The sequence below is a fragment of the Nothoprocta perdicaria genome, unplaced genomic scaffold (assembly GCF_003342845.1).
Source record: "Nothoprocta perdicaria isolate Ctin4 unplaced genomic scaffold, notPer1 scaffold_12, whole genome shotgun sequence".
Taxonomy (NCBI): Eukaryota; Metazoa; Chordata; class Aves; order Tinamiformes; family Tinamidae; genus Nothoprocta; species Nothoprocta perdicaria.
In genome coordinates, this window is record NW_020454316.1 from 1922713 (window position 1) to 1930999 (window position 8287).

Sequence of the window (8287 nt, forward strand, 5' to 3'; positions counted from 1 at the left end):
TCTGTAACGCTGACTAGCAATGATAATTTAACAAGGAGTCCGGCCAATTTGACTTTTAAATCAAATTTCAACAAGGCAGGCTGTGCCGCTGGAAATGCCAGCGCTATTTATAGCGCGAGCGGAGGGAAGGCACGAGGCRAAGGTTTAGAAAACTCCCGGGTTCCGGCAGCTCCTTATCCGAGCAGGGCTCCTAGGAGGCTGGATCTGCTTGGGCGGCTTCCCCCAGCTCATGGAGCCCCGGCTGCTGCGTCCTTCCCTTGTCCTCCTGTCCCCAAGTGTCCCCAAAGGCCACGTGAGGGGTGAGGGGATGTCCTGCAACCCAGGACATCTCCCAGGGGTTGAGCAGCCTGTTGGAGCCCTCTAGGATGCAGGGGAAAGGAGATTGCAGGGCTCCTGTTGGGGAGCATCGCTGCATTTCCATCTGGAATACTGGCCCTGCCTGGCATCGTCAGGGATTGCCCCTTCCCAGACCAACGAGGAACTGCCCTGCATCCCAAATACTCTGAAATGTTRGACCTAATCCCTCAGTTCAGTGCTGAGCCTGCTCCTGGACGGGATCTGCAATGGCYCTGGTGTGAGTGCTGGTTTGTTAGACATCGACATTGGGGGAAAAAAAGCGGAATTTGTTGTTATGCCCAAACGAATGGTATTTTTCCATTGTCACCTTCAGTGAGGACGGTGCTGAGKGTGAGTATTGCCAGGCAGCAGCAGCGAGCGAGACGGATTTGTTGTTTATTGGGCTGCAAGATAGGAAATGGTGCGAGGGAGCCGCACGGGATTCCCTGGAGAGCGGCTCGGCCGCCTCCTGCGCCTCCCTTCCCGGCTCTCTGTGTGTGTGTGTGTTGTCATTAACCGGTTTACGAGGCCTTGGGACGTCCCGGGAAGCAGGGAGGGCCGAGCCGAAGCCAGCTACGCTTTCGGAGCGGTGCCGCTTGCTCCATGTCGCTGCGGTTCTTGCTGCATTTCATCCCGAGTTATATCCCGAAATATATTTGAGTTATATCCCGAAATAACTCAACTGGGYAGCAGGGAGAAAGTCCAAAAGAAGAGGTTTAGGGCTCAAAAAAAGGGCTTTTGTTTTGTTAAAAAGGACTCTTTCGGGCACCCAGCTGCTTTGCAAAGCGTGGGAGCCAGTATTGGGGTTTCCTAGTTTAGTCGGGCGGTGCTTTTTGCTCCAGCGAGTGATTCTCGTGCTCTCGGGCATTATAAAAAGTGAAGCGTCACCCGCGGGAGGAAAACTGTGTCCCGAAGGGAGCAGGTTTGGGCGCCGCTCCCGGTGTGGAGCAGCGGAGCCGCGGGCTGGGGAGATCCCGCTGCCAGCGCCGKCGAGGAGCTGGCAAATGAAAAGCGTCCTGTGGGCGCGCGCCAAAAGTCCACGCGAGCCCCGGCGCCCCTTGCCAAGGGCTGCAAATAGCCTCTGCGCCGAGCGTCTGCCCRGCTGGAAATGCAGCAGGTGGGAGCAAAGTGCAGCTTTGGGGTTCGCGGGAGCCGGGCCGCCCCGCGTTGCTGGGAGATCCCAAACGCCGCGGTTTGCGGAGCTGCCCGGGCAAACCYGCCTGCATTGCAATGCTGAAAAACGGGCCAAGCAAACGGGCGCGATCGCTCAGTGTGCAGCGGGGAAGCGCAGCCTGCTGCGGCGCGGAGCCGCCCGCTCCGGGTCACGCAACTTTCAGCTCTCCTGTTTTCTTTACCCCTGGAAGCAGGAGCAACCGCTGCCTGGGCGCTCTTTGCTCCCGGTTGGAGATGATAGAACAAATCAGCTGCCACAGCTCCGTGCATATACTTGGGATTTGGTTTGATTGGGCTGGGGCAGGTCTGGGACTATTTTGGTTTTGCTTCTGCAGATTGCTGAGGCTTCTCCTGCACATTAATCCCTGCCTAATTTTTTGCTTACTGCAAGCAACTGGGTGTGTTACAATTTCCTAGGACAGGCTCCTTGAGCAGTTCACCTTCCTCCGTGCCCAGGGGATATTGGCCACGCRGCCGTTGCTTCTTCTGTGATCTTACTAAAACTTATTGCAATGAATTGCCTCTGCGAGTGCAATCCCAGCGGATCGGGGCTGGATCAGTGCAGGCATCGGGGGCAGAAAACGCTCCCGTTTCCATAATGAGCTCGTCAAGTTGGCCCAGTGAGGCACGATGGCAAAAGGGGGCTAATGTAGAGCCTGGTTCCATGTCCACGGAGCAAACGCATCATGATCTTTGCCCAGGTTAATGTCCCCATCGCTCTCCTCCCTGCCATAGGGGACAGTTTCTTGCCTTAGTGTGCGTGCTGGCAGCATTCAGGGCATCCCCCATGTCCCAAAGCATTGGGCTGAGGTGTGAAGCCACTGCACCTTTTATCAGTAATTAGACACGCAGCAAATACAAGCAAATCCCTGGGAACTGGCCAGCCCTGGCCCCGACATTAATTAGCAGAGAGCACTGGAACAGTGGAAAGTTTCCTAATTGGAACGAGATTCAAATGCCATGCGGGGCGATGGTACCTGCAGCATTAGGGCTGCTAAAGCAGAAGGCTGCGTTGGATGGACCCATRCTTGGCTCTTAACATCTGCTACCCCAGTCCCGAGGAGGAGGAGGAGGATGAAGAGCCGCAAGGGAAGGGTCCAAACAAGCCCCTCTCATAGTCTAATGTCTCCCTTGCTCTTTGCAGCCTGCTCATGCCCTGCAGCCAGCCCCGTAGCTCTGCGTGCTGGCTCGCGCTCGTGGGGAGCTCTCCCGGCCATGTGCAAGGCAATTTCAGATGTTACGTGCGGCGCATAACCTGGCAACCCACCCACGCGCTGCGGGCGAGCGGAGGCAACGCGAGCTACGAACAGCAGAACATTTGGCTGGGAGCGGCGCGCGCCGCCGCTTTGAACTATTGACTTGCCAGGGGAGCCGCGAATTAGAGAAACAGGCAAGGAGAAGGCAAATTGCCGCTTTAAAAGGCGACTCTGACACGAGCCGTCTATTCCGGGGTAATCGGRTTTGCTCTCCTGTTTCCTCGGGCTCCGCAAAAGCAGGCGGAGGGGGTCAAGCCGGGCGGTTTTGCATCGATGGAGGGCAGGAAACTTCCTTTGCATCCCTCGTTTGTGTCTATGGAAGCCGCAGATAAACTTGTCTCATGTAGAACCATGGTGGTTTTCCCCTTTTTGTGCATGTTTCCCATGCACTTTTCCCCCTTTCTTTTCATATTCTTTATCCCTGCTGTATCTTCACCCCGCTCCATATCTCCCAGATCCTCCGAGTTYGAACCAGCCGCACTCGGATTTGGCTGTAATTGAAGTCAGGTCCTACAGAYCTGCTCCTTAGGAGAGGGAGGATGTTCTTAATGCTGGAATCCACGTTATCGTGTCCCTGGGCATGAGGTGCGAGGGCACAGGCACCTCTCCTTGCACGGCCCAGAGACMCCGCATTGCAGAAGTGCAACCTTAGGCATTTGCAAAGACACATCAGGCACTCGGGAATGCCTTCTTTGCTCCTCTTGTGTTTTTACACATTATTCGTAGTGTCGGTGAGCAATGCAGGGGCCGTCCGTGCTGATGCTGGAAGCCCCAACCCCAGATTTACAGAGCTGCCTGCATTGCCAACGCTGTCACTCCAACACCTCCTGCCTTTCCCAGGGGAAAGAGTGTACAGGAAAGCCAGGCAGGGCAGGAAAAAGAGGGTGAAAAAGCCTTCTCCTGTTCCCCTCTTGGAAAATTGGAAGGGGCTGGTGCCTGGGACCCACGTTTTGGCTGACGGGATGGTCAGACGGGCCCCCAACGTGGCCCTTGCCYGGCCGAGAAGCGGTTAATGCCGCTCGGGGAAGGCGAGGCTGCCAGGGGAGCCCGTGGCAAGCTGTAAACTCCTTGGAAATGCGGACTTATAAGGCAGCGCTTTGGGAAATCTCTTCCTGAGTCGYGTGGCATTAATGGGGGGTGGGTCTGTTTCTAAATGAAAGCACCGGAGGCGGGAGCTTCCCGTGGGCCAGAGGGACACGGTGCGTGCGGGGATGCTCCTTTYCCTGCGCCCTGATCCCGGTCCCTGCGGCTGGGCTCGGATCTGCCAGGCGGGAGCATCTGAGTGGTGTCTCCCAAACAGGGAATTAAAAGGAAAGGAGCCTTTTTGCATCTCCCTTGTAGTTGCTTAAAACTATTTCATTAATGCATGTGTGTCTGGCTCGGTGAGAAGGAATTTAAGTGCATATGATCGCCCACCAGTGCCCTTAAGTGTCCCCCTACACGAGGACTTGGCCTCTGCGGGAGCCTGTATGGGATTTACACAGAACCCCCAAGGAGTTAAATAAACCATAGGCTGGGCAGGGATCTTACCTATGGACTTTCCAAACCAGACATGGGCAGAAGGCAGCTGGATCCCTCRGTGTGGCCGTCACTGCCTTGGAAATGCCCAAGGAAACTGCTCTGGTTTTGCCCTGGTTTGCCTGGAATCTCTCCGTGGGATCCCTTGCCACTTCTCCTAGAAGAATCCCAGCCATTTATGGAATTGTCAGGCTCAGGATTAGCAAAGCGGTAATTAACTGGAGGCAATTAGCAACACAAGCTGTGCATGCAGACAGGGTTAGGGCCTGCCCAGGGGCAGCGTGGGGCTGAGCTGGGCTTGCCAAGGAAAGGCAGCTCTGCCGGGTGGGAATGCCGGCCTGGGGCTGCCCGAAAGCTGCTGCTCGGGCCGGATGAGGTCCGTGGAGGAGCCGTGTGGGCCTTGGAGAGGCTGTTGGAGGATCCTCGGCTCTGCTGCAAGGTGACACGTGCATGGGTGTCCTAACCCCGACACAGCTGCCGCTCCACACCAGAGCTCGCCCAGGGCATGAACGTGGTCAGTTCGATCCTTGGCTCCTGCAGGGCAGGTATCCAGGTCCAATATGCAGCACCGTGAAGGTTTCCTTGCCCGCAGGCTCAAAGCACCTTCCCTTTCCCATGGGATGCACATGTCGCCGGGATGCTCCCCCGCTGATAAGTCCCGGCTGATGCTCTGTCCTYGCCCATGCTAGGGCCGAGCACCACGAATCTGCCTTCCTGCTCCACATGGGACCAGGCTTCCGCCAGCTCCTCAGGAGCGAGGGAACGAGCACCGGGGCATCCCAGCTGGATTCAATCTCCGCCAGCTGCAGTGGCCGGAGCCCAAGTCGTCTGGGTGGCTCCTGCCAAGCGCGGCCGAGAAGGARAGAAGAGGGCTCTGGTGACAATCTCCGAGCAAGCATTTCATCTCCCTGGGCATCCGAATGCAGCCAGGGGAGATTTTATTTTGCAGACCCACGGCAGCAGATTTGCAAACACCAGCGGCTGGACAGGGCACGGAATGGGAGGTTTGCACTGGTGGTGGAGACATGGGCACCCTAGAGGGAAAATAKCCCACCAGCTCCACGGGGGTGCCCCCAAAGCGATGCCCGCCGTGAGAGCCAGCAGCCAGAACAGCAGCTAATCACCCAGGCAGGTTATTTAACTTGCCCCCCTAGGCTGTACCCCCGTGCAGGTGTGATCAGTGCATGTGCTGGTGTGCAACTATCGTGCAACAGGTAGAGAGCCTCCCGCCTCGACGAGTTAGGAGTAATTAGAGAATCACTGTGCAACTGCAAAGTGATTAGTSCTCTGCAGGACTAATTGCAGCATCCCATGACGTGGCTGTGCTGGCGCCCGCCCTCCAGGCGAGACGGGCATCGGAGACCCGCCGGCTCCGGCAGCTTCGGAGTCTGCACGGGCAGGACGTGCGGGCAGCAGCCCTGGTGCACAGCGGGGACCCGGAGCAAAGGCAGCCCAGATGGCCGTGACACAGAGCCATTCCCGCGCCGCTGGCAGGCCRAATCCCGGGATCCCGGGCACCGGGAGGCTGCCGCGTGTCCAAAGCAGCCGGCGTGGGTGCCGAGCCCGCAGGCGCCGCCGCGTCCCCGCGCTGCCGGGGACACGCGGTAGCCGCCGAGCTTAATCGCGAGCAAATATTTTCTCTAGATCTTTCAGAAAATCTGCTTCAGCCTGAATTGAAAATAAACATTGCCATGTTTGGACATCTCCCCGCCGCTCTCCCCGCCGGCGGCCGCCTGAACTCTGCCTGACGGGTGACTCATCCCAGGCCCTTCCCGAGCAGCCGGAGCAGCCGGGGCTCCGCTCGTGCTCCGCGTGTGACAGCGCCAAAAGCGCTGGGGGCTTCTCACGGGGGACCCCCAAACCCTGCTTTCCCCGGGCAACACGTTGCACTCGGCGCTTCTTGATAGCAGGAATTTGGGGACAAGGCGCCCTGGGCGCGGGGGGCGTTTCCCCATCTGTGTTTGCACCCGTTTTTTGGCACAACAGGGTCTGCTGYGACGCTCGCAGCAGGCACCCATTAACGCTCGTTAATTAACACTCTGCAAAGTTGCCGTTCCAAGAGCGGTAGCTTTGCAGGTGTAATTATAGCGGTGCAATAATTAAAGTGGCCGCTCTGGGTGGGACGGCCGGTGCGTGCGGCCGGCGGCGAGCGCTCCCACCAGCCACGATAGCTGCGGATCTGCAAAGTGCAGGACATCGGAGCGGGCAGAAACGGCCAGACCTGTCTCCATCCTCCTCATCCTCTTCCCAAGCTCAACGCAGACGGGATGGGTGATGATGAGGCCGTGGGGGATGATTGCATTGCTCGCGTGTGAGGGCTCAGAAAGCGCTGCTGTTCRGGACCACGTAAGAGGTGTCAGCCCAGGAGGAGCTGGTGCCTYAGCCCCGGCCTCGCAGCCCCCGCGGGGCCGCCCGCCACCATGCTGCTTTTTGGCTTAATTTACTCAAAAACAAGGCAACATCTAAAGGTTCCAGTGGCCAAGTTGCTCTTTAATTGCCTTATAAATCCTCTAGATGAAAATTTGATGTTTTCCCCGCAAATRAAGTTGCAATCTATTGATTTGCTGGAGATGGGATGTGGACGTACGTTTGAGTACCCCGGCTAGACCCGGTTTGGGCAAGGCCTGGGAGTGGGACCGTTCCGCATTCCGTGTTTCCAGTTGGGGCAGTTCTCTGCAGTGCTAGCGCTGGGGTCTTGGGCTGCACCTGGAGAGCTGGTTTCGCCTTGGTTTTCATGGATGCAGAGTGGAGGTGATGCTGCAACTGGAAAAAAAGGCACATTTTTTGCGTGTTTTCCGTCGTTTCTCCTACTTTTTTACTCCCTTCTTCATGATTTAAGAAATATAACCCATAGATATATGTACCCATACGCGTGTGCACATATAATGGATGTGTAAATATACCTGYGTGTGTATGCACGTGGTAGGTACACATCTTCCCCTCTGGAAACGCATTTAATTGGGCTCTGTGCAATGAACGGGGAGCTTCGTAGGTCGTTGTGCAGATGTGGGACTCTTCCTCCCCTCACCTTTTACACCTTGTCAGCAGCTTGCAGCTATGGTAACAACGGAGAGATGAAACAGGAACTTGATTAAATCAATACATCAGACAAGCACCTAATATACGCTGTGCTCCTTCACCCCCAAATAGAAAAACTGCTGAAAAACTAGACTGAGCGACATTGAAGGGCTTTTTTTTTTCCATAGCAAATTATTGGGATCACTATATTAATTTTTTTTCCAACTCTTTCCTTCCCCCCTCCCGCTTTGTATTAAAATCAGTCTTGTCATTTAAATTGCGTTATTGGCAGAGGAGAAAAATGAGCTGCATGCAAAAAAACCTTGGGACATGAGAATGTGACTGTAAAAGCGGCTTCAACGTGGGGTTATCCCGAAGCTCTCCCTGAGCAAGGAGGACCTTGCAGTCTCCAGGACCTGGAGACAGCAAATTTTGGCAGGAAAAGCAGATCTAARGATTTGCTGATGCCTTAAGATCCAGCGATGGGTCTGTCACCTGCTTGTGCCTTTTCCCTGTGGGCACTTGCCCAAAGATAGGCGACGTGGGGACACTTTCCACTGTGGAATTGTGCAACTGTAATTTTGGAAAGGCTTCTCCCGTGGTCCCTGTTGGCAGAACGGCCAGAGCTATTCAGGATCTCCCCGCGGGCCTGGCTCCTTTTATGCATTTGCTGCATAAACAACATTTTTATGCATTTGTGGTGAAGGGCAATTTCCAGACTCTGGGTAACCACGTTGGGGCAGTTTCTGTAACTAAGCAGGGATGATCAGACATGATCAGGGCAAGAGCCGCCTGGTGCCCTCGCCCCGTCGCGCAGTGCAAGGGCAGAGCCTCTCGTGCTCCCGTCCTGCATCCGGGTCGCTCGGCCAGGACGTTTCCCAGCCGCTTCCCCGACTCTTCCCGGCTCCGGTGGCGCTGGAAGCGCAGGGCTCCCCGGGAGCGGTCGCTCCAGCGGCGCTGCCTCCCTTTCCCTTTGCYTCCCTGTC